This window comes from Eurosta solidaginis, chromosome 3 (assembly GCF_040869045.1).
Source record: "Eurosta solidaginis isolate ZX-2024a chromosome 3, ASM4086904v1, whole genome shotgun sequence".
Lineage (NCBI taxonomy): Eukaryota > Metazoa > Arthropoda > Insecta > Diptera > Tephritidae > Eurosta > Eurosta solidaginis.
The window spans coordinates 16,717,226-16,741,910 of record NC_090321.1 but is presented as its reverse complement, the minus strand read 5'-3'; the positions used below and the strand labels follow the sequence as shown (position 1 = coordinate 16,741,910).

The following is a 24,685-nucleotide window of genomic DNA, read 5'->3' as shown; positions in this document are numbered from 1 at the left end:
TGAGCCGCTTTTCGACATTATATTTCACTTCCGTGACTCCCAAAGTAATAGCCCGAGTCTCTATTTTACCTCGTATAGTGCGTACGTCCAGGATACTGATGCTAAGCCTGCCGTCGATTACAACGTGAACGATTTGGTTTTGTAGTATTCTTATAGAACATAGCGAAGTAAATTGGTTTATATTGAACCTAGTACTGCATGGAAGCACTCCCCACGAAATCAAAGGGGTAGAAAATGCCTTTTTGGCTGTTGAGAAGTAGGATGTATTATTGAGTATTTTATCAACGGTGACCCCCAGAGTGTGCGCGGGAATTATCCACACTTTTACTCGGAGACATATTTATCTATTGTGTGCCCTTAGAAAATTCCGTGTGGAGGCACATTCATCCAAACTAGAACTAAAGTAGGAGTGAAAGATCTACCTTCCCAACCTCTGCTAGACTTTCGAAAAACCTTGTACCCATAAATCTGAGTGCTCTTGTTTGCAGTATTGAACATCGGCAGAGAAAGCGATGAACCCGTTTACTCTCCCTCCTCATCCTGAAAGCTTCTGCAATAGCGCAAATACCTGTGATGACACTCGTAAGTATTCTCACTGTAAATTAGCTTAGCTTGGGAAGAAAGCTAGTTTCTTTCCTATACAAATTTGGCCATAAATACTATGCTACCTCGCAATCAGCGCGGTTGGTACACAGCAAGTCCGTTGCTTAAACTTATATTTGTCGATTTCATTCAGAAGATAATCCAGCGGTAGTCGTACGAAGCTATCCGCCTCGTGTATGTACATTTCGGAACATTTCCGGGCCATCTCATCTACAAATTCATTCCCTTCATCCCCGGAGGCCCAACCAAGGGAGACATTGAGATGCCTTGAGGATGTTATGGACACCTCACGTGGCTACTTACTTGATTTCATCTTTACCAAGAGCAAGAATGCATGTGCCAGTATTTGAAAATTGTTCCCAAACTTCTTATGCGATCTTTGTAACAGCAAAGTTAGTTCACGCGTGTATTTCAAGGAGAAACAAGATCAGAGTTTTGTTTGTGAAACAAAAAAAGTTTGCTGATTTTGCGTTATTTTTAGGTTAAAAAAAAAAGAAGAAAAAATGATTGAAACTTTAACACTTTAATCCTTATCTTTCCCCAATGCATGCATACATATACGACTAATATTATACTCAGTTGTGCATAGCACACAAAATATATAATCGTCATCCAAACATCGAAATGGTTAGGATCAAACAAGAACTTGATTAAGCTAAATCCGTTCGTCTATCTGTGAATGTCAGTGCTGCATATTAAAATCATCGAAGTAACCGATGGGGTAGCAAAATTATGAATAAGTTTATCAAGCAACTTACACAAATTTCAAATGATTTCTTGTCGATGATTGCAATCATAGGATTTGACTATATCCCCGAATTGATTTCAATCAAATCAAGGGCAGATGATTGTAAATTTACTATTAATTGCAATCAAATCATTGATTGTAAATCTTTGTTGTTGTACATTTTCAAGCTTTTGTTTATACGACAAGTTGAGAAAAAAATGTTGATTAAAAAGACGACGCACACAGCTGATTATATAATCTTCCTTTCACTCGAACTTAGACTCACTTTTTGTTTTGCTTATTTCGGTCAAAGTGTGAAACAATGTATTGTAGACGCAACGAGAATTCATCTAAACGAACCAATTTATGAAAGCAGAGACTCAAGATTTTGTATACAGTTGTTGTATATTAGACTGGGTTGGTTCCCATCTAAAATAAACAAATTGCAAAAGTCCGCTTCTTAATTTGAAGCTTACGTTCAGAGAGTCTCGGAAAATTTTATTTATATTTATTGTATCGTACATTGGTTATTTGGCATGCGATTTTTAAAATTAATTCGTCTTTGTATTCAAATAGTTGTTTTTTCATAGCTCAAACTATACTAAAACGACTTCAGAGCTCAAAGGGGCATGTATGGCAATTACAGAACTTTTTAAGGCCAAAATTGTGACAAAACAAATATATAAATTGGATATGAAATAATTAAGTTCCAATCAAAACAAGTAAGGAAGGTTAAGTTCGGGTGTAACCGAACATTACATACTCAGTTGAGAGCTATGGTGACAACATAAGGGAAAATAACCATGTACGAAAATGAACCGAGGGAAACCCTGGAATGTGTTTGTATGACATGTGTATCAAATCAAAGGCATTAAAGAGTATTTTATGAGGGAGTGGGCCATAGTTCTATAGGTGGACGCCATTTAGGGATATAGCCATAAAGGTGGACCAGGGGTGACTCTAGAATGCGTTTGTCGATATGGGTATCAAAAGATAGGTGTTAATGAGTATTTTAAAAGGGAGTAATCCTTAGTTCCATAGGTGGACGCCGTTTCGAGATATCGCCATAAAGGTGGACCAGGGGTGACCCTAGAATTCGTTTGTACAATATGGGTATCAAAAGAAAGGTGTTAATGAGTATTTTAAAAGGGAGTAATCCTTAGTTCCATAGGTGGACGCCGTTTCGAGATATCGCCACAAAGGTGGACCAGGGGTGGCCCTAGAATTTGTTTGTACAATATGGGCATCAAACGAAAGGTGTTAATGAGTATTTTAAAAGGGAGTGAGCCTTAGTTCTATAGGTGGACGCCGTTTCGAAATATCGCCATAAAGGTGGACCAGGGTGACTCTAGAATGTGTTTATACGATATGGGTATCAAATTAAAGGTATTAATGAGGGTTTTAAAAGGGAGTGGTGGTTGTTGAATAGGTGGTCGCATTTTCGAGATATCGCCATAAAGGTGGACCAGGGGTGACCCTCGAATTTGTTTGTACAATATGGGTATCAAAAGAAAGGTGTTAATGAGTATTTTAAAAGGGAGTAATCCTTAGTTCCATAGGTGGACGCCGTTTCGAGATATTGCCATAAAGGTGGAGCAGGGGTGACTCTAGAATTCGTTTGTGCAATATGGGTATCAAACGAAAGGAGTTAATGAATATTTTAAAAGGGAGTGGGCCTTAGTTCTATAGGCGGACGCCTTTTCGAGATATCGCCTTAAAGGTGGACCAGGGGTGACTCTAGAATGAGTTTATACGATATGGGTATCAAATGAAAGGTGTTAATGAGTATTTTAAAAGGGAGTAATCCTTAGTTCCATAGATGGACGCCGTTTCGAGATATCGCCATAAAGGTGGAGCAGGGGTGACTCTAGAATTCGTTTGTGCAATATGGGTATCAAACGAAAGGAGTTAATGAGTATTTTAAAAGGGAGTGGGCCTTAGTTCTATAGGCGGACGCCTTTTCGAGATATCGCCATAAAGGTGGACCAGGGGTGACTCTAGAATGAGTTTGTACGAAATGGGTATCAAGTTAAAGGTATTAATGAGAGTTTTAAAAGGGAGTGGTGGTAGTTGTATATGTGAAGGCGTTTTCCAGATATCGACCAAATGTGGACAACTCCGAAAACGGTTTGTCCCGAAACCAAATTTGACAAGGGATGACGGAAAATCGTTCCAATATACATTTATTATTAAACAAAATGTTTAAATTTTCCTTCATTCGATTTTTTGTATTCTTTTGTTTTTTATTTTCCATAATTTAAGAAAAAAATTTAATAAGATTTTGCAAATCAATCACAAAAACGCTTTCGAAAAATTCGTAAAATCTACATGAAATTTAGATTTTTTTAAATTTAGATTTTTATGAATTTTCTTGAGTATGCCATTTCATAGCATAAATTTTAGTTTACTAACGTTGTATGTCCCTCAGAATTTTTAGTGATTTTTGACAATTTTTTCCCAACGGTTTTTCAGATTTTTTTCTATATAAAACTGAGCGCCCCTCGTATGGAAGAAAATGTAAAATAACCTTCGGCAAAAAATCGTAAAAAATCAATGCACTTTGTGAGACAAGAAAAATAAATAATAAATTGAATAAAAATTATTATTTTCCGGTGTTAAGCTCATTAATCTTTTAAAATCCTAAAAAATAATATTAAAATCGAGGTTATTATGCAGACTTCTCGAGTTTTCTATTTTTTTTGTTTCGCTCATGTACTGCGCGGAAAATAATGTACATTTTTTTTACTACATTTCAAATAGTGTGGAAGTTTTTAGTTTTGTAGATCAAAAAAACTCACATATGCGGTTGATTTCGTAGTACCACCCGTCACTATTCGAAAAGTTCTACACTTCAGAACAATAAAAAAACGGCGCGATACACCTCCGAATAAAAATTATGTGGAGCTTCTCTTAAAATTTGCGTCGTGTTCCATTTTGATTTTTTGTACAAATTGTTTTACGCGGACTCCGAACGGCATTTCCAAGGCTTTTCATGGCAGCAATACTCGGAATATTTACCTAATTGCCCAGGCATAAAACCAAGGATCCTCGGTGTGGCAGGTGGAGAACGCTGCCGCCAACCTTAGAAAATTGAAGTGTTTTGTGTAAAATAAACACCTAAATTTTTTATTTCATTAGTAATAAATGAGTATTTGCCTGCAAGTGCCAAACTTCCATAATTCAATTTAATAATTTGGGAAAAATTTAAAATTTCCATAACTCAAATTTAAAGAGAAGTTAAGAAAGTTTGAGTAAAATTGGAGTCAAAAAATCTCACCCGTCACTAGGGAATGGCCACATATGCAAATCTGAGACTGCAGTGCAATTTCGTTAATATGTGAAAAGAAGTTTTCAGTTTTTGCTTATTATATCTATTTACAAAATTCATTTCTTTCATTGCCATGGAAGATTACCCTAATACAAATATTATCATATGTGTTGGTATGTGCGGTTGAAAGTATGTTTGAGTATTGAACACTGCTTTGCACTTGTTATACGTGAACGCTGGGTACTCCGTGTAGCTGTTTGGGGGCGCGCACTTATTTTGCTTTTCCACTTATCTATTGCTTAATTCAATATTTTGTGAAGCATTTTTTTGATTGTAATGAATTTTTGTAAGGTTTTTCTTCTTTTCAGAATATAAGTACTTAAGTGTTTTTTACAAGCTTACTTACTTACTTAATTGGCGCTTAACCGTCTAAACGGTTATGGCCGTCCAACAAGGCGCGCCAGTCGCTCCTTCGCTCTGCCAACCGGCGCCAATTGGTCACACCAAGGGAGTTTAAATCGTTTTCCACCTGGTCCTTCCAACGGAGTGGGGGCCGCCCTCTACCTCTGCTTCCATAGGCGGGTTCCGATAGAAACACTTTCTTGGCCGGAGCATCATCTTTCATTCGCATAACATGGCCTAGCCAGCGCAGCCGCTGCGTTTTAATTCGCTGGACTATGTTGATATCTGCGTATAGCTCGTACAGCTCATCATTAAATCTTCTTCGGTACTCGCCATCGCCAACGCGTAGAGGTCCATAAATCTTTCGAAGAACTTTTCTCTCGAACACTCCCAAAGCCGCTTCATCTGCTGTTGTCATGGTCCATGCTTCTGCCCCATATAGCAGGACGGGTACGATAAGTGACTTGTAGAGTATGATTTTCGTTCGCCGAGAGAGGACTTTACTTTTCAATTGCCTACCTAGTCCAAAGTAGCATTTATTGGCAAGATTGATTCTTCGCTGGATTTGATCATACATATCACTATTAAAATGCGCGCAAAGCTAAACTTAAAGCAGTGGACTTTGACTTTATCATAGGGATTAAAAAAGGATAATTGAAGTGTTTATGAAAATGTGACAGCCTACCACTCAAAAGCCGTTGACTGGAGTAAAAAGTACTGAGGAGGTGATATTCTCTTCTTGTTGCTTACCACCTTTAAAAACGGCAAGTATAATGAGTCCTTTATATATGCCAAATCAATAAAAAATTCGAATCAGCAGCTGACAATAACGAATTGAATTCTCTCGAACAGATGTTTTTCCATTGAATGTTTTATCGGTTATTCACAATTAAAGCAGATCTAAGTTAATGCTAATCGATGTCTAAAACAACTGTTCAAAAGTAGAATAGCAAACGAGAGTAGGCTCAATAAGAGATATAAAAAGCTGCAAAAATCTTAAATTGAAACTAGTAGCACCATTTTGATAGTCTAACGCTGTCACCGAAAACTGCAACAGAGAAATGCTGCTAAAACGCCGATGCAGCGTAATTATGAGCGTTGCTCTGATGTTCATTATTAGCAGTATAAGCGGTGTAAGTGCCGCATGTTTACTTAATGTCCATGGCAATTTACCAATCATAATGAAATCAGATAATGTCAATCGCATTATGTATGCCCAAGAGGAGGGCGCGATCAAGATGAATGAAACGGATGAGTTGGAGGTACATTGTCTAAATGGCGTCAAGTGAGTAGTATTTTCATATATATTATAATAAGTTTCTGTGTTACATTACTTCAACCATTTAAATGTTCCTTAGTATTCAAACTAAATTGAACAGTGCCACACAAAATATTATCGCTGGCGGTAGTAAACAATTTAAATGTTACAAAGGCAATCGCATACATTATCGTAATGCGAATGTAAGCGTTTATAAGGACTCCACTGTTAATTCCGTTTTTATTAGCTGTCAAAATCCATGGAAGCAAACGCTGTACGAAAGTGGCACGAAATTGCCGAAATGTAATCAATACATGAACTATGCGATGGGTCGAATGTTAAAGACATCATATCGGCTGGTATGTGTTATGATCTGGATACACTAGCGCTTAAATATGTCAACTACTTGGCTTATCGACCGCAATATAATAATATAATTCAGGTGAGTTGTATTAGCGTGCTAAGATTATAATTTTGAACGAGAAAAGCTTGCAGCAGCGAACAGCAGAAAAAACAGTGCCAATTTTTATTATATTCAATAAAATTTTAATTAAAAATTTTTTTTTGCTATCGATAATTTAAAAAAAAACTTCTATGAATTTTATAATAGAAACTATGCAAAACGATCTTAAAAAGGTTTTTGAAAATTCGAGAAAATTTTACAGAAATTTCGAACTTTTTATTTGGAGTTCTCTGAATTTTTTTTTGAGTATGCAGCTTTGTAGCCAATCAATATAAGTCTAACAAGGCACAAATTAGCGCTCTCTCGAAATTTTCATTGTCTTTTGAGAATTTTGTTTGAAAGTCGTTTTAAATATACATATGTACATATGTACCTACATATAAAGTGTGAACATAATTTTTTATATGAAAAAAGTTTGAAACACCCTTCAGAAAAAATTATCAAAAATCAATGCGAGCTTTGAGAAATCAATAGCGTGAAATTTCTCAGACCAAAATTGTTTGGGCTACAAAACTGCAAACCAAAAAAATCCAGAGAACTCCAAAAAAAAATTGAAAATTTTTGTAAAATTTATTTTTTAGTATTTACGAAAATGTTTTTGATTTGCAGTTACAAAATTTAAGATATCTTCTCTTAAAACCCGAATTTAAAAAAGGAACAATTTTAGTTGATGGTATTTGAAAAAAAAAAATTGCTACAGCTATTGTTTTGCTCGCTTCTGCATATTCATTTACGTATTTTAATTGACTATCTCGGAAGCTGATCAATCGATTTGTTTTACCACTAAGGATGGCTTTTCAATGTTACCACTTAATAATAGTGTTTTTAATAAACTACGATATGCCAATGTTAGAACAACAAAAAATGTTTTTAAGTTGAGTTGCCTGTTAGGGTTACCACCTATAGAAATAGTAAGTCATAAACTGGGGTTTTCTCCTTATGTGCTGCCACCAAATATATTTGTACAATGTTGCCATCTATTTAAATTTTTTTAAATTACACAACATAAGCCAATGGCGGTATCAAGCAGAAGATATTTTATGAATTATTGCTTTAATTGCATGAAAACATTTATTTGAAGCAATTTTTAATTTATAATTTATTTAATAATTTGGGAAAAATTTAAACAACGGGACATCAGGACGGACAAGGTGACAGCTGTTTCGATTATACCTTGTAAATCTCTTCAATATCGAAACAGCTGTCGCCTTGTTCGTCCTGATGTCGCGTTATTTAAATTTTTCCCAAATTATTAAATAAATTATAAATATAAATAATAACGGAAGGACAGACACAGAAAACTGTCATCGTCATAGAATCTAAGCCTCTACCAAATTTTACAAGGATTGGTAAATTTGTGTTCGACTTATGGCATTAAAAGTATCTTAGACAAATTAAATGCAAAAGGGCGAAGCCGCGCCCATTTTGAAATTTTCTTTAATTTTTGTATTTTGTTGCACCATATCATTACTGGAATTTAATGTTGGCATAATTTTTTTAAAAAGTGGGCCTGGTCGTTCTCCGATTTCGCTAATTTTTATTAAGTGTACATATAGTAATAGGAGTAACGTTCCTGCCAAATTTCATAATGATATCTTCAACGACTTGCAAAACTTCTAAATTACCTTCTTTTAAAAGTGGGCGGTGACACGCCCATTGTCCAAAATTTTACTAATTTTCTATTCTGAGTCATAAGTTCAACTCACCTACCAAGTTTCATCTCTTAATCCTTATTTGGTAATGAATTATCGCACTTTTTCGATTTTTCGAAATTTTCGATATCGAAAAAGTGGGCGTGGTTATTGTCCGATATCGTTCATTTTAAACAGCGATCTGAGATGAGTGCCCAGGAACCTACATACCAAATTTCATCAAGATACCTCAAAATTTACTCAAGTTATCGTGTTAACGGACAGACGGACGGACATAACTCAATCGAATTTTTTTTCGATACTGATGATTTTGATATATGGAAGTCTATATCTATCTCGATTCCGTTATACCTGTACAACCAACCGTTATCCAATCAAAGTTAATATACTCTGTGAGCTCTGCTCAACTGAGTATAAAAAAACATATTTCTATCAACATATTACTTAGGTTGCCCCTAGAGTTACCAAATAATCTTTTGTATTTATTTTTATTTAAATATCCGCTGCTATCTGAGAAGTAATTAAATAAATGTTTTACACAAAAAGAGTATCACATTTTGAAACTTTCTACTTGCGAAACTAGAGACCTTTTACAAGTTTGAATTTTTGTTAAATTAAGCGGTATGTTCCAATCTTTTCAGTCGTACTTCAAAAAAAGTATTTCTAAGTGAGTTGCCACCTAACGGTGTGTTATTTATTTCTTTACAAATGCGATAATATGCCAAAAAACTCATCCGAATTGAATATAATTAGGTAAATAGCTATTGCTTGACAATACCAAAATTTTTATTAAGGTGCAGCCACTGAGGAAGATACCTTTAGGAGGTTGCCACCGATTTAAACTTTTTTAAACTTTATTAAATTTCACAATGTTGGTTTCAAACTTATTTTACGCCGAAGTAAAGAAATACTTTATGGGTTGTCACCTTATACTATTATATATAGTATATATAATATAGTACATATATATTATATACTCTTTGTCTATCTACTACTGTCTCCGAAGCTTATATACCGATTTGGATGAAATTTAATACATATGTAGATAGTGTATTATATTTTAAGACTTTTTGTGTAGGTGTTCCAACTCCGGATTTGAAATTGGGAAAATAAGCGAGATACGTCAATATGAATATCCACCAACCATATACAGTACTTACATAGAAATATTTTTAATTAGGGTTACCACCTAACCCTACTATATACATTCTTTCATTATTATATATATATATATATATTTTTGTCCGCTACTATATCGAAAGCTGCTAAGCTCCATTTGTATGAAATTTTATATAACTCATAATATGATTTATTCGAAGCTCTTTCACTTAGCTCTTAGAAAATCTATACAAGGTTGACACCTCTTTGAATATATGTAACAAATTTTCTCAGTTGTGACGAAATGAATATCAAACGCAAAAGATTTTATATAGGAATATTTTCAAGTAGAGTTATCACCTAGGTATGCCTCAGCTAAGCGCACCTACCTAGGTCCTGCTCTTTAGGATATTGAACATTTCATATAGATTTTCTCTAAAAATCCTTCTGAGTAGGGCTGTCACCTAACCTATATAAGTTAGTAAATGCTGTTTCCAGGGCACAAGTTTTTGATCTCTTTGGATCGAAATTTTTGATCTCTTTGGTTGGTGCCTGGAAACCGCTTCACAAATGAAACACTTTGTTTTAGTTAAACACTTTATTTAATTTTATTCACTAAACACTTTTTCCACTTTAATAATTCTCGCTCTTCTAAGGAAACTACCTCGCTTAAGTACTTTTTATCGACCAACTGTTCAAGTTTTCTTGACTGACGATTTTGCTTCGGTTATCCCGAAGTGTCGGTATGACAAAGGCGTATTTAAGCGAAGTGTTTAGTTAGCCACAGCAGCATTGTGTGATGATATTTATGTTTGCATGCAAAAATGCAATTGAATGCCGGCGTACAGCCACTGCTGTACGGGCATATATGTATGTATGTATGTTTGTAATGAATTAAAGTGAAGATATACATACTGCTGTGTTAACTCCTCCCCCTCTTAATCTCGGATCGTCCTCGATCCGACAGACTCTAATAAACCTAAAATAGGAATTCTATTTGTTTCTTATAACTATGTACGTTGTAAAAAAGTTGTATTGTTCTTTGTATAGAAAAGCTTATGCAAATATAAGAGATGCATAGATATGCTTAAACTATGTTTACAATTATCATTTGTAAGTTGCAAGAAAAGGCTATATTCATAAATTTATAGATTCTGTGTTGTAAAAGTTTTTTTTTTTTTTTTTTTATACTAAAGTTAGATAAATTTCTTGAATTTGTTTGAGTATTATGAAATTGTTGTAAGACTAGCGTCTACACTTACATTATATGTATTTGCTTTCGGCAAAGATACTTAAAAAAATTTTTTGGTTAACTTAAATTATAAAGTTTTTGGCTGTAATTATTTTTTTAGAATAACGCCTATACATTATATGTATTTGTTTTAGGCAAAAGTTCATTATAAATTTTTTGTAAATGGCATGAAAAATTTTCTTGAATATTAAAAAAAATTTATGAATTCATTTGAATTGAATTTTAACAAAAAAATTTTTTATTGGTGCCTATACATTATATGTATTTGTTTCAGGCAAAAGTTCATTATAAACTTTTTGTAAATGGCATGCAAAATTTTCGCGTTTTAATGTTATCACGTGAATATAAAAAAAAATTTAATTAATCAATTTGGATTAAATTTTAATTAACTTTTTTGATTGACGCCTATACATTATATGTATTTGTTTTAGGCAAAAGTATATGACATTAATAGTAATGTAAATTTTTGTGGTCTTATATAAAAAAATTCTTAGTTTTACAATTATTTATATTTAGTGTTTTTTTTTTTTTTTTTTACATGTTGATTTTATCAAAAGTTAATACGTATTTGCATTATTATCTAATGTTGTCCTTGTGAATTTTTTTACCGTTTATCATTACGGTCGTACCTAAATCTTTTTGGACGGTAGCCTGAATATAAATTTTGTTTAGTTTTGTACCCAACCGTTTATTACGTCGAACAAAAACTATGTCACCTTCATTGAAAACTCGATTATTATTGCCAAAGCGTTTTAGAACTTTGTCTTGGGCGGAGATTAGTTTTGATTTGATTTGGTTTAGGTGAAGTTCTGAAAAAGTATTAATTATATCTATTGGTTTGGCTTCAACAGTGGAATGTATTGAGTTGTTGTATTTATAGGTTGCAAGAAGCATAAGTTCAGTAATGTCTGATATGTTTTGTTCGGATTTTATGCAACGTGCTATCTCTGTTACGGTGGAGTGAAAACGTTCCACCTGTCCGTTGCTCCTGCTGTGCAAAGGCGGTATGAAAAACTGTTCTATTTTAAAATAATCTCTGAGCATATTAGATATTGTGTTTGATTGGAAGGACTTTTCATTGTCTGATACTAAAATTTTAGTGTTTTTAAACTTGTTAAGTAAAATTAGTAACGAATTTTTTATGTCTATGGTTGATCTTGATTGTATCGGAATTGTTATGGCAAATTTTGAAAATTTACAAATGCAGGTCAGAAAGTGTTCTTTGTTAACTGAAAATATGTCGATATGTAGGATTTCGCCTGGGTATTCTGGAATAGGTGTTTTCCCTAAATTCGCCTTAGGCGGATGCCTTTTATATTTATTTTCGAGACAAATTTTGCAATTTTTCGATATAGTCGTTAGGGTTTTCTTAATTTCTGGAAAGTAATATTCATTGGTGATTTGTTTATAGTTTTCATGTATTGACCGGTGTGCTCTATTGTGCTCGGTAGTTGCAGTCTCTATTTGGTCATCCTTATTAACAAGGTCAATCACAAATTTTTCTGTGTGCAAAAATTTTATGCCTGGAAAGTTAGATAATATAAGCGATTGTATTTTCGCTAGTGTTTCGAGCTCGCAGAAAATTCCGTTTACACCGTCTGGGTTTATACAACTACGAAGTGATTGTAGCAGGTATTCTGGTGAACTGAATCTTATTGTATGGCGGAGAAACTTTTGAAATATAATTTTTGTATTTTTGCTATTAAAGTTAGATTGAGAAAGTAAAATTTGAGTTTTAAACTGGTTAATTGGATGATTTATTGTTTTTATGACGTCACTAGAAGAAATTTCACTATGTACTGTGTCTTCAGAAAAATTGTGTATGTATTGCCGCGACAAGGCATCGGCCACTACGTTTTCTTTTCCCGGTTTGTAAAAATACTTAGGGGAGTAGGAATCGATAAAAGCAGTCCATCGCTTCAGCTTCGAGTTCGGATTTTTTTCGGATATTGCGAATGTTAACGGCTGGTGGTCTGTAAAAACGTGAATATTTTTTACACCATAAAGATAGTGTCTTAGTTTTTGGAAAGCCCATACTATCGCAAGTAATTCCCGCTCATTAGTAGCGTAATTTTCTTCACTTTTGGAGAGTGTTCGAGAAACCATTGTTATTGGCTTGCCGCCTTGTGATAGCACAGCACCTAAAGCCACGGATGAAGCGTCTGTTGTAATTTCGAAGGGTTTGGAATAATCCGGGTGTTGCAGAAGGACATCTTCGGATGATAAGACATTTTTTAGTTTTTTAAAGGCTTGCTTTGCATCGTTATCGAAGGAGATTGGAATATTTTTCGAGTGTTTGCTTTTAACATGACCGTTTTCACCTCTCAAGTATCTTGTAAGAGGTTTGGATATTTGAGCGTAGTTCTTAATAAACCTTCTGTAATAGCCAGAAAGACCAAGGAAGGAACGCAATGCTCTAAGGGATTTAGGCTCCTGGTAATTTGATATTGCCTCAATTTTGTCCGGGCATGTACTAATTCCCTTTCCTGATACCACAAACCCAAGAAACTCAACTTCTTTTTCAAAAAATTTTGATTTGTCTAGTGAGACGCGCATGCCTGCTTCCCCTATTTTTTTCAATATTAAGTCAACGTGTTCGAAATGCGATTTTTCATCAGGGGAAAAGACAATTATGTCATCCACGTAAACGTGGCATATTTTGCCAATGTGCTCCCTTAATACGTCATCGATCGCCCTCTGGAAAATACTAGGGGCGTTCTTAAGCCCAAAGGGTAGTCGGCAAAATTCGTATTTCCCATTGTTTACGCTAAATGCAGTTTTGGGTCTATCTTTTTCCGCGAGAAGAATCTGGTGAAAACCTGACTTAAGGTCAAGTGTGGTAAAGATGTTTGATTTTCCCAGATTCGCAAGTATTATTGAAGTGTCTGGAATAGGGTATTTATCAGAAGACGTCTTTTCGTTTAGTTTTCTAAAATCGATCACCATTCTTAAACGCTGGTTGCCTTCATCATCCAACCCCTTTTTTGTAACTATGTGTATTGGTGAATTATACGACGAGTAAGATTTTTGGATTATGCCGTCTCTGAGTAAATCTGATACCTCCTTGTTAACAAAACCTGCTACAGACATAGGATATGGATAGCTTCGCGAGTAGATGGGTGCATCTGTTGTTGTTTCAATGGTTGCAATTACTCGCGTGTTGAAAGGGAGAGCTCTATCTGGCGACGCAAATGCCTTTGAGTTGCATTTAATCAGTTCTTGAATATTACTACATATGTCTCTATTAATGGGTATGATAGTATTTACCTCTTGGCAGTGAAAATGATAAAAACTTTCTTTTCCTTTTTTGTGGAAAAGAAGGCTATCCTTAATATCTAGTCGGGCTTCAATTGCTCTTAAAAAATCATAGCCGATGATGCCATCGAAACTCTTTAGTTGGGGTAAAATATAAAAGGTAGCTGTTTCTCCCAGTATAAAAACCTGACATTTTTCATCTACTTTATTCAGACCGTTTATATACCTGACTTGAAATGGTTTATCTAATTTTGATATACCTTTAAAGAAATCGAGTTTTTTAACATAATTTTTAGAAGTGCCTGTATCTATGAGAAATTGAAGAACTCGCCCATCCGAGATGGTACGTTTTAAAAATTGGCAAGTTCGAATTTACTCTAAAAAATTAACTTCCTCCACTGATTGGGTTTCAAAGTTTTCGGAGTAATATGACTCGTTTTCCATTGTATTTATTCGCTGTATTTTATTGTATGGTAGTTGCGTAGAATTATTGCCGGTATACGTTCTTTTAGGATTATTACTTGGTTGTTGTTGTTGCGCGTAACCAAGTTGCTCCGTACGAAGTTGGGCTTGGTTCGAGTTGTTTCCGCGCTGTTGTTGGCTAAATTGGTTTGATGGTTTGTTTTTAAGATCAGTATGTTTCCTAAACTGGGAGCTTCCGGGATCCACATCCATTGGCGTTGGTTTGGATTGAGAAGTCCGCGGCGGTTGTGCGTGATTGTTAAAGCTTGGAGGCTGCGTACTGGATATAGTTGGGTTATTATTGTATCGACTAGCTAAGGCGTACGTTTGCGCGAAATCATACCTTGCTCGGTTGTGTTGCAGCTCTTGCGCTATAGCAAGTGCAGACGGCAAATCCGGTGGATTTGAGGAAAATAAAGTATCGCAAAGTGGGCGTCTCAAACCAGATATGAAAACGCGAAGGGCGTTGTCCCTAGCTCGTTTGTTAAATGCTGAGGTCAATGTTTCGTTACCGCTATGTGTCATGATATTTTTATTAATTATTAAAGTCAATTGTTTGTCTACTGCGGAATAATATTCATCTATGGTCATACGTCCCTGTCGCAGAGTATTTAGTTCGTTTTCTAAAATGTAGAGAGGTCGCTTGTCAGCATACAGTTGGTCCAGTCTGAAAATTATTGCGTGAAAATTTAGGGGTGTGCTGAATGAACTCAAGTTTTCATTCGCGGCCTGCGTAATTTTGTTACGAAGAATTCCAATGGCAACGTAGTATGCCTCGGACCCTTCGACGTAAAAATTTGTTGCAAATTTCGCTGCTGCCCTCCATGCTGGGTATTCCCTTATGTTGCCATTAAACTCTGGCACCGATTTAATAAGATTAAGATCTGTATGTGTGTTTTGCACACCAGGGACTATTGTGACAGGTGGATAACGATCCTCTTGTGAGGGAGACAAGTTTTCAAAAGCTCTAGTAATTTGTGTAATTTTATTATCTAATTCGGTCTTGGCGACTTCGACCACCGATTCTACTAGAGATAACACTGCGTTGCGATCCATGTTTACCAAATTAACTCGCTTAATATTTTATTTAATTGGAAAAAAATAAATAAATAAAAATTATTTACCACCGCCCTCGTTAGTCTCTAAATATTGTTTCTATAAACGATTGTTTACACTCAACAAAATTATATTGATTAATTGCACAATTTAGACATAGACATTGAAAAACCCAAAAAAAAAAAATGTAAATGTCGTATTCTTACCAGACGCCGAAAATAGTAGCACTGTCTTTTAGGTAACTTGCGATTCGCTGGATCTTCTATATATTATGCTGTAAGTTGTTCCCTTGCTCTGTTTTTTCAATGCTCCGGCAGATCGAATTTCCACGGGTTCTGATATGCTTTTGGTTAAAGATGATTTTACACTCGTGGTGTATTTAATTTTCAAATATTCTGATATGCTTATGCACTTTTTGGTTAAAGATGGTTGTGTATTTAAAAAAAAAAATTTCTTTTTTAATATTGTTGAACTGAGTGTTGTTGGTTTTCCACGCTTGTTCATATATTTGTGTTTACGAACAATCTCGTCTCCACGTGTTTAAAATGGCTTAGTTTATAATACTACTTTGTGATGCACTTATTCACTTTATAGTGAATAATTTGACATTCAGATTTTAGCACATGCTTTTTGCTTGTAAAAAGTTTATATTTCGCAACATTCCGCAAAGGATTTATTGGGCTCGAGTGTTTGAGCTACTACACCTCACATAACGTTTGTTTTATAGGGCGCGTTATATTTTTTGTAAGTAATGTTTGTTGTTGTTAGCCGCAAACTATTTTTTCCACACATGTAATGTTTGTTGTTGGTAGTCGCAAATTATATAATTTTTTGCACATAGTTAATGTTAAGCTAATTTTTTGGGCGGCACACAAGTATTGTTTGTTGTTGTTGGCCGCTTAATTTTATAAAGCGCAAAAAAATTTGGCACGCAAGTAATGTTTGTTATAAAGTGCAACTATATGTTTTTGCACACAATTATAAAGCGTAAACTATTTTTGGGCGGTACACAGGTAAAACTTGTTGTTGTTGGCCGTTTATAAAGCGCAAAATATGTCAATTTGTTCACACATGTATTGTTTGTTGTAAAGCGCAAACTATTTTTCATTTTTCGGCACACACGTATTGTTCTTGTTGGCCGTCAATTTTTATAAAGCGCAAACTATTTTTTTACACACGTACTGTTTGTTATAAAGTGCAACTATATATTCTTTTGCACACAATTAATGTTTATAAAGCGTAAACTTTTTGGGCGGCACACACGTAAAATTTGTTGTTGTTGGCCGTTTATAAAGCGCAAAATATTTTTTTTTTACACATGTATTGTTTGTTGTAAAGCGCAGGCAAAAAGGTTTTTTTTATTGGGTGACGAAAGCCCCACGTTGGGCGCCAGTTAGTAAATGCTGTTTCCAGGGCACAAGTTTTTGATCTCTTTGGATCGAAATTTTTGATCTCTTTGGTTGGTGCCTGGAAACCGCTTCACAAATGAAACACTTTGTTTTAGTTAAACACTTTATTTAATTTTATTCACTAAACACTTTTTCCACTTTAATAATTCTCGCTCTTCTAAGGAAACTACCTCGCTTAAGTACTTTTTATCGACCAACTGTTCAAGTTTTCTTGACTGACGATTTTGCTTCGGATATCCCGAAGTGTCGGTATGACAAAAGCGTATTTAAGCGAAGTGTTTAGTTAGCCACAGCAGCATTGTGTGATGATATTTATGTTTGCATGCAAAAATGCAATTGAATGCCGGCGTACAGCCACTGCTGTACGGGCATATATGTATGTATGTATGTTTGTAATGAATTAAAGTGAAGATATACATACTGCTGTGTTAACTTATATAATAATTAATTTCGTATTTGCATATCGCATAGCTGGCGAATTACTGAGGCAAAGGTAAATCACGCGGAGCTAAGCCCAATCACCTCAGGCACCGTCTCCCCCAGCGGGTTAGAGGGTCAGAATATACCCGCTGTAGGTATGCCTGCCGTAAGAGGCGACTAAAATACCAGATTCAAGGAGCTGTGTAGCGCAAACCTTTCAGGTTGCTAGCGCAATATATAGCTTCTCCAAACCCAATTGTCAACCTCACCAATCTGCGGCGAATCCTGTTTCACTAACAGACGAGGCTCTGGCGACCGCAAGCTCCTCATGGAACTTGGGGATGGGGAGGGAGGGATGGCCTGGCGGTTTAATGTTCCCGAGTTGGTCGGTACTACTTAATGGTGCCGTGTTACCGGAGCGTACCGGATCTGCATCCGGCAAAGGACCATCACATCGATAACACTCCCCAAAGCCTTCGGGAAGAAACCTTATCGCTACAACAACAACAACAACAGCCACAGTCTAATTAAAAACCCGTTTTTCTCTTTTTTTCAAATTTCAGGTAAACAATTCGGCGTTGAGTACAAATCAATTAGTGGTTGATTTTAAAACCAAACTAGTCAACCTCAACACTTACTTTTCGTTTATGAGGTGAGCTATTACTGTAAAGCCGCCAGCCTATGTGTGGTCATATTTGAAATCGCTTAGAGATGATGTGAATGAGGAGTTTGTTGTTATTGCTTACAACTCGCCATATGTACGTTTGTGATTTGTATAATTTATAAATTTGGAAATTTTTCAAAACTTACATTTTTTTGCAGTACCACTTGAAAAGTTCAGCGATTTTCTGTCGTGATATCTGCGATCAAATTGATTGGCTTAGAAAGAGCAAATTTGGTCTTACACGTTTGATGTCCACTTTTGGTATTATGTTTTGTTGCCTTCCAGAAGAGGTAGCGCGTACATTCAAACAATTCCCATTGGTCTAACCGCGGAAAATATTTGAAAGGGCTAAAGATATTAGATTTTATTATTATATGATAAATTCAGTTTTAAATAAATATTAATTTAAATTGAAATTTTTATTAAAAAGTGGCTATTTTCTCGGTGGTCGTACGTTCACGCAAAAGTTCATGAAGCTAAGGAGGGAGTGATACGAAAAATATGGCCGCAGGCCAGGTAAGCTAATATTTCGAGAAACAATAAGCCAGACGAGGAAAGCGAAATTAGCGAAAAGTTTATAAAATCATTCCGGGGGCAGCAGGAAAATGGGAAAATGGTAATAGGGTGAGGAAGGATATGAAGTGGATAGAGTAAGGAACTACTGTTACGAACCAGGCAACTCCCCCAGCGGGTTAGAGGGCTTAGAATATACCAACGTTGGGTATGCCTGTCGTAGGAGGCGACTAAAATACCAAAAAAATTCAAGGGGTTATGTAGCGCAATTTATAGCTTCTCCAACCCAATTGTCAACCTCACATCCCCGCGGCGAAACCTCTTTCTTTAACAGCCGATGCTCTGGCGCTCTAAGCACCTCATGTATCTAGGGTTTGGGAGGGCGGTAAGGTTTCATGCGGTCATACTAAATCACTCCCGAGATAGTCAGGCTTATACCTTAATGGTGTTTGTACCGGATCTGCATCTGGCAAAGCACCATCACCATCGATAACACCACAAGGCCTTCGGGGAGTGTCGTTATAGCTGCAACAACAACAACAGGAGAATTTTGTGCTTTTGATGCGAAATTGTTTGACTTACTCAATGTTTTATCAGATCTATTGCGATATCCTTCTTGAGAGGTGGAAATCCTGATTGGTTCATATGGTGCAATAGTTTTCTGAGGTTCTGCTTGACTGAATAGTTGAGGACAAAATTTTGTATTACATTCGTTAAAAAATATCGGGTAAATCCCCTTTTTAGAAATATTTTCATACAGTTTAAAACAAGTGCAAAAAAGTTGCAACATGTGCATGCGAATTCGATGCATTATCAGAAAATTTAATATAAACTGAAAACTCTTGATTATAAACAAAATCACTGCAAGTAATACTTTGATAAACAATGTTTCGCATGTTTAACTTTGAACGACATTAGGCCAATGTTTTGACTCGTCTTATGGTAAACAGTGGTCATAAACTTACATTTTTAAAAAACAGAAAAAAATACTGTTGGTATTTCATTTATCATAATACCAATAGAATGCCATTCTAGACAAATACCAAAGATACATAGGACTTAAATTAGTTTGAAACATAAGACTTACAGATAATAGGTCCGCACAAAACTTATACAACTGCGGCTGCGACACGAAAGTGTTTACTCTTATCGCAACAACGCAAATCTATATTTTTGTTTATAATTTGCATTTATAGGGTATTTCAATAGGAGCCTCAACTGTAAAGTAGTTGATTGAATAAGAACTTATTTTACAAGAGCAATACAACTTAATCCAATGGCAGCACCGTGTCATTCGTTTTTTCTCCATTAGAGCATATCTCATTTGAAGCTATCAGCGCAAGAGTGGCGTACAATTTATTTTGGTTTCTATTCTAGTGTAATGACCGACACACAATGTAGTTTTTCATATAGATGAGTTCAACGCAATAGGACTGATTACATTCAACACGGCGTCTACAGACCACAGCCACAATAAAGCAAAGCTTGACGACAACCGTAGCCACGCATTGGCTTCTTGATTACTTTGAAAGCGGCAGCCGCCAATATAAATTACAGCAAACAGTAGAGAAAAATTTAGAAAAAAAAATTAATTATGTTTTAAAAACGCCCAAAAGGATGATTTTAGCTTTTATTATCTGTTATTTACTTCTATTTTAGTTGTTATTGACACAATAAAAAGGACGCCACTCACTGTCGCTTCCCAAAAATAGAATTAGGTTTAATCTGGCTACAACGGTTTTCGTGATTGATTGTCGTGCTGCTCTGTTGCGCCGAAAATAACGACAGTCATAAGAACATGTCACATGTTACATGTGTAAAAATAATATGAAAGATATGGCGGCTACACCGCCGTCGTGAATGTAATCAGCGTACAAAACTTTGCTAATCACTGTTATAAGCATTTTCAGTATACAAGAAATATACTTGCTAACATACTTTGTGTCGTATTCATTTGCCAAATTGCAGTTTTTAGCTGTTAAAAATGTTAGAAAAGTTACCAACAAGTGGGAAAAATAATTTCAATTGCAAAGTGTGTCAGCGCCCTTAGCCAAAGCAAATGTCGAATTCTTCTTCTTATGCTTTGCCTGCAGCAAAAGTTGAAATTTGGCTACTTTTTCATGTCAAATGGCACCAGTCTCGCTCAGTCTACCGCTCTCCATAAAAATACGTGCAGTCTACTCATAATGCATAAGATTGAGTTAAACGCATCTATATGAAAGGCTACTTATGTGACGGGCTTTCAGTTACAATGGTTGCCATGAGAACGCTGCATGCCTTAACAGTCAGTTAATAGCTGAATTTTTGTAGCAGTCACTTACTTTCCGGAGTCCCGTAAAATTGTCAACTATTAGTTGGGTTTTTTTAGGAATCGATCATTTTTTTCCACAGGGTTATATTATGTCATAGCTCTGTTTTTTTATTAAATAGCACACGCCATTGGAAAATTCTATATAGTAAAAAGTATACCAGAATTTTGGACGCACGTAGTAGAATAATTTTTTTTTCGTGCCAATTAAAGCAATTATAATTTTGGCGGTGATATTTGCCTTGCAGACTCGTGCGGCCCTAATGTGCATACATATTTACATACAAATTTACTTGAATATTAACGTATAAAAGGCAGCAAACCCTTGTCGCGCTAGTTATTCTCGATCTAAGTGTTAAAGTGGTGAAAATAGTCGGAATGTCCAGCTTAGTGTTCATTGTGTCTTTACTTTTAGGATGCAATTATGTGTTATCGTGCCAAATTACCATAAGAGGTCATTCACCGATATTTACAATGGACTTTGGATCTAAGACTATAGTTTTTAGAGCGCTCTCAAATAAATTGACTTTGGAAGATGAAGAAACTATAAGGGCCCATTGTAGAGGAATAACAGTGTCTGCTTTATCTACAAGTTCGTCTAGGCAGTATCAATATGGGTATGATGAGTATGATTAGGGGTATAATATTTTACATTTTTTATCTTGTATTTGTTGTTTCAATGAATGTATGGTTACATAGCAATAGACAAATGAAACAGAGGATTGACATTAGTTCACCTCGTCAGGATACGGAAGTTTTCACTTGTGAATCGAATTCATTGAAGATTTTAGGCACATCGTATGAAGACGTTCAAGTTTTATGTCCTGTTTACCCCAGTTTAAGACTTTATGAGTCAAAAAAAGCTGCCAAAATGCCCAAACTTTACGAGCTACGCATTCGGGTTTAAACTCCCGGAAACTGGCGATGTCATCAAATCTGCCGTCTGCTATGATCTAGATCATCTCGAATTGAAATTTGCATCTTATGTTACTTACGAAAAGAAAGTGGTGGTCTACAATAAGGTTGAAGTTGGTAATGAATCATCTCTTAATCTCGAGCAAGAACTTAATGGATTCAGTAAATATTTTGAATTTTTAAAGTAAGTAAAATAGTTTGCACAGGTCTAATTTGTTGCCTGAATATATTTTTTATACCAAATGAAATTTTATTTATTTGTTATCAAGTGGAAATTCTGAAAATGCAGTTGCACAATCTACGAAATCGCCCTTCACTGCAAATGAGTTCGAATTCGACAGTATCATACAGGATGAATCACTAAAAAAGGAGCTTGAAGACTTCAAGTATGTCTTTAATATAATGTGGTGGCGTCAACTGCGTCAAGAAAACTGGCATTTCTTCCTCGATGCCTTGAGCGAGCGCACTCAAACGGTGAAGTATGTGGTTAATGTAGGCACTTTTGGAAATGTTGCTATACCAACTGCTCAAGAAAATTGCACTTCATCTAAAAACCAAGTGGTATCCATCGCTAATGAAGATATGATAATCAAGGCACCAGGATATATATGGACATATTTGAAATCAATAACACCAGGTGTGGAGGAGGAATTCGTTATTATAGGTCATAATTCTCCATATGTAAGACACGCAAATTTATTCACTATATTTTTGCAATTTTAATCCCATGTTTTGAAAATTTTTTTTCACAGAAAGAAAATCCAAATCACAGCGAATTTTGTGAAGTTGACATATGCGATGAAATCGAATGGTTGAAAAATAGGATGTTCGCTAGATTAAGACATCTACCGTCGCTGGGTTACACTTTCTGCTGTAGCGCTGAGGAAGTAGCAAAAAAAATTTATTATATTCCTTTTAAAGCCAACGAAATTGCGACTTCTGCACAAGAAATTCCAATACCAGAGTACATACCCAGCTCCTGAAATCCTGGCTGAAGCAAACAACATCATAACTAAAAGTTTGTTTAGAATAAGCTAACATGCACTGATATTTGTATTTGTTTTTTTTTTTTTTTTTGGTTTTCAAAAAAGCTAAGCGCATTTGTATGACAATGGCCGAAACATAGTCAGGGCTGGTTTTTTCTACATTATTTGTCAACTACCTACTAGTTAACTAATTTGAGACTAAAAATAAGTAGACCAACTTTTAACTGTTATACCTACATATGTACATGTATATGAAAGTGTTATAATAAAAGCATAATGAGCGACCAACACAGATGACTTTTATACTGGGTGCATGAAATCAAATTTGCGTATAGGAAACGAAATATAACAGAACGCAATTTAACACCTTTCATTTGATACCCATATCTTTAAAACAAATTCTAGAGTCGTCCCTGGTGCACCTTTATGGCGATATCTCGAAAAGGCGTCCACCTATAGAACCATGGCCCTCTTAAAATATTCTTTAATACCATCCATTTGATACACATGTCATACAAACACATTCCAGGGTTACCCTAGCTTCATTTTCTTACATGGCGATTTTCCCTTATTTCGTCTCCATAGCTCTCAGCTGAGTATGTTATGTTCGGTTACACCTGAAATTAGCCTTCCTTACTTGTTAGATTTGTCTTTTAATAAATGTTTGAATAATATCACATATCTACGTACTTATATATACAGATATATGTATATCACAGCTTCATGATGGTAATGTGTTATCTCTTAATCTCAAACAAAATCTCAATGGCTTTAATAAATATTTCAATTTTCTAAGGTAAGTAAACTTAAACATTATAGGTTAAGCTTATTTTATCCTATCCTATGGTTCAAATGCTCGGCCTTAGATCTCTTCGGAGGTTATCGCGCCTTACATTTATTTTTTTTTATGGTTCAAATGTCATTAAAAGAATATTTTTATTTACACTCTTACAGTTTGAATTCAGAGATTGTATACAACATTGAAATATCCTTTTAATATTAACGAGTTTCAATTCGACAGTTTAATACAAGACAAATCACTGCAATTAGAGCTTATGATTTCAAATATATTTTAAATATAATATGGTGGCGTCAATTACGTCAAGAAAATTTGCGTTTCTTCGTCGACGCTATAAGTGAGCGCGCTCAAACGGTGAAGTATGTGGTTCATGTAGGTACTTTTATAAATGTTACCATACCAGATATAAAGGACAACTGCACTTCATCTAAAAACAAAATTGTATACATCAGTAAGGAGGATATGATAATCACGGCACCAGAATATATATGGGCTTATATGAAATCAATTACAACCGGTGTGAATGAGGAATTCGTTGTTATAGGTTATAATTTGCCTTACGTATATATCAAGATATCTCGCAGGCATATTTTTTAACAAAATTTTACCTATATACATATACACCTATATATATATAATTTTTTATTTTTTTTTTCAAAAGAATAATCCAGATCACAGATGACAGATGACATATGCGATGAAATCGAATGGCTTAAGAATAGGTGAGGCGCTGCAGTTCAAGCTCAGTTTGTCATTAATATTTTTCATTGTGAGATAATAAAATAATTGTATATCTAAATTTCGATAGGAAATATTTATTCCATGATATAAATATTACAAGGTAAAACCGATGAGAGCCGAAATGACGTTTAAAAAAATTTTAAAATTCTCACTGCTCTCACATTTTTATACTCAGTTGAGCAGAGCTCACAGAGTATATTAACTTTGATTGGATAACGGTTGGTTGTACAGGTATAAAAGAATCGAGATAGATATAGACTTCCATATATCAAAATCATCAGGATCGAAACAAAATTTGATTGAGCCATGTCCGTCCGTCTGTCCGTTAACACGATAACTTGAGTAAATTTTGAGGTATCTTGATGAAATTTGGTATGTCGGTTCCTGGACACTCATTCAAGATCGCTATTTAAAATGAACGATATCGGACAATA

At 35.1% G+C, this 24,685-nt stretch overlaps 1 pseudogene; it reads left to right on the top strand.

The window, feature by feature from the left end:
• Positions 1-6,008: 6,008 nt before the first annotated feature.
• Positions 6,009-22,999, top strand: LOC137246256 (uncharacterized; annotated as a pseudogene).
• The last annotated feature ends 1,686 nt before the right edge of the window (positions 23,000-24,685 follow it).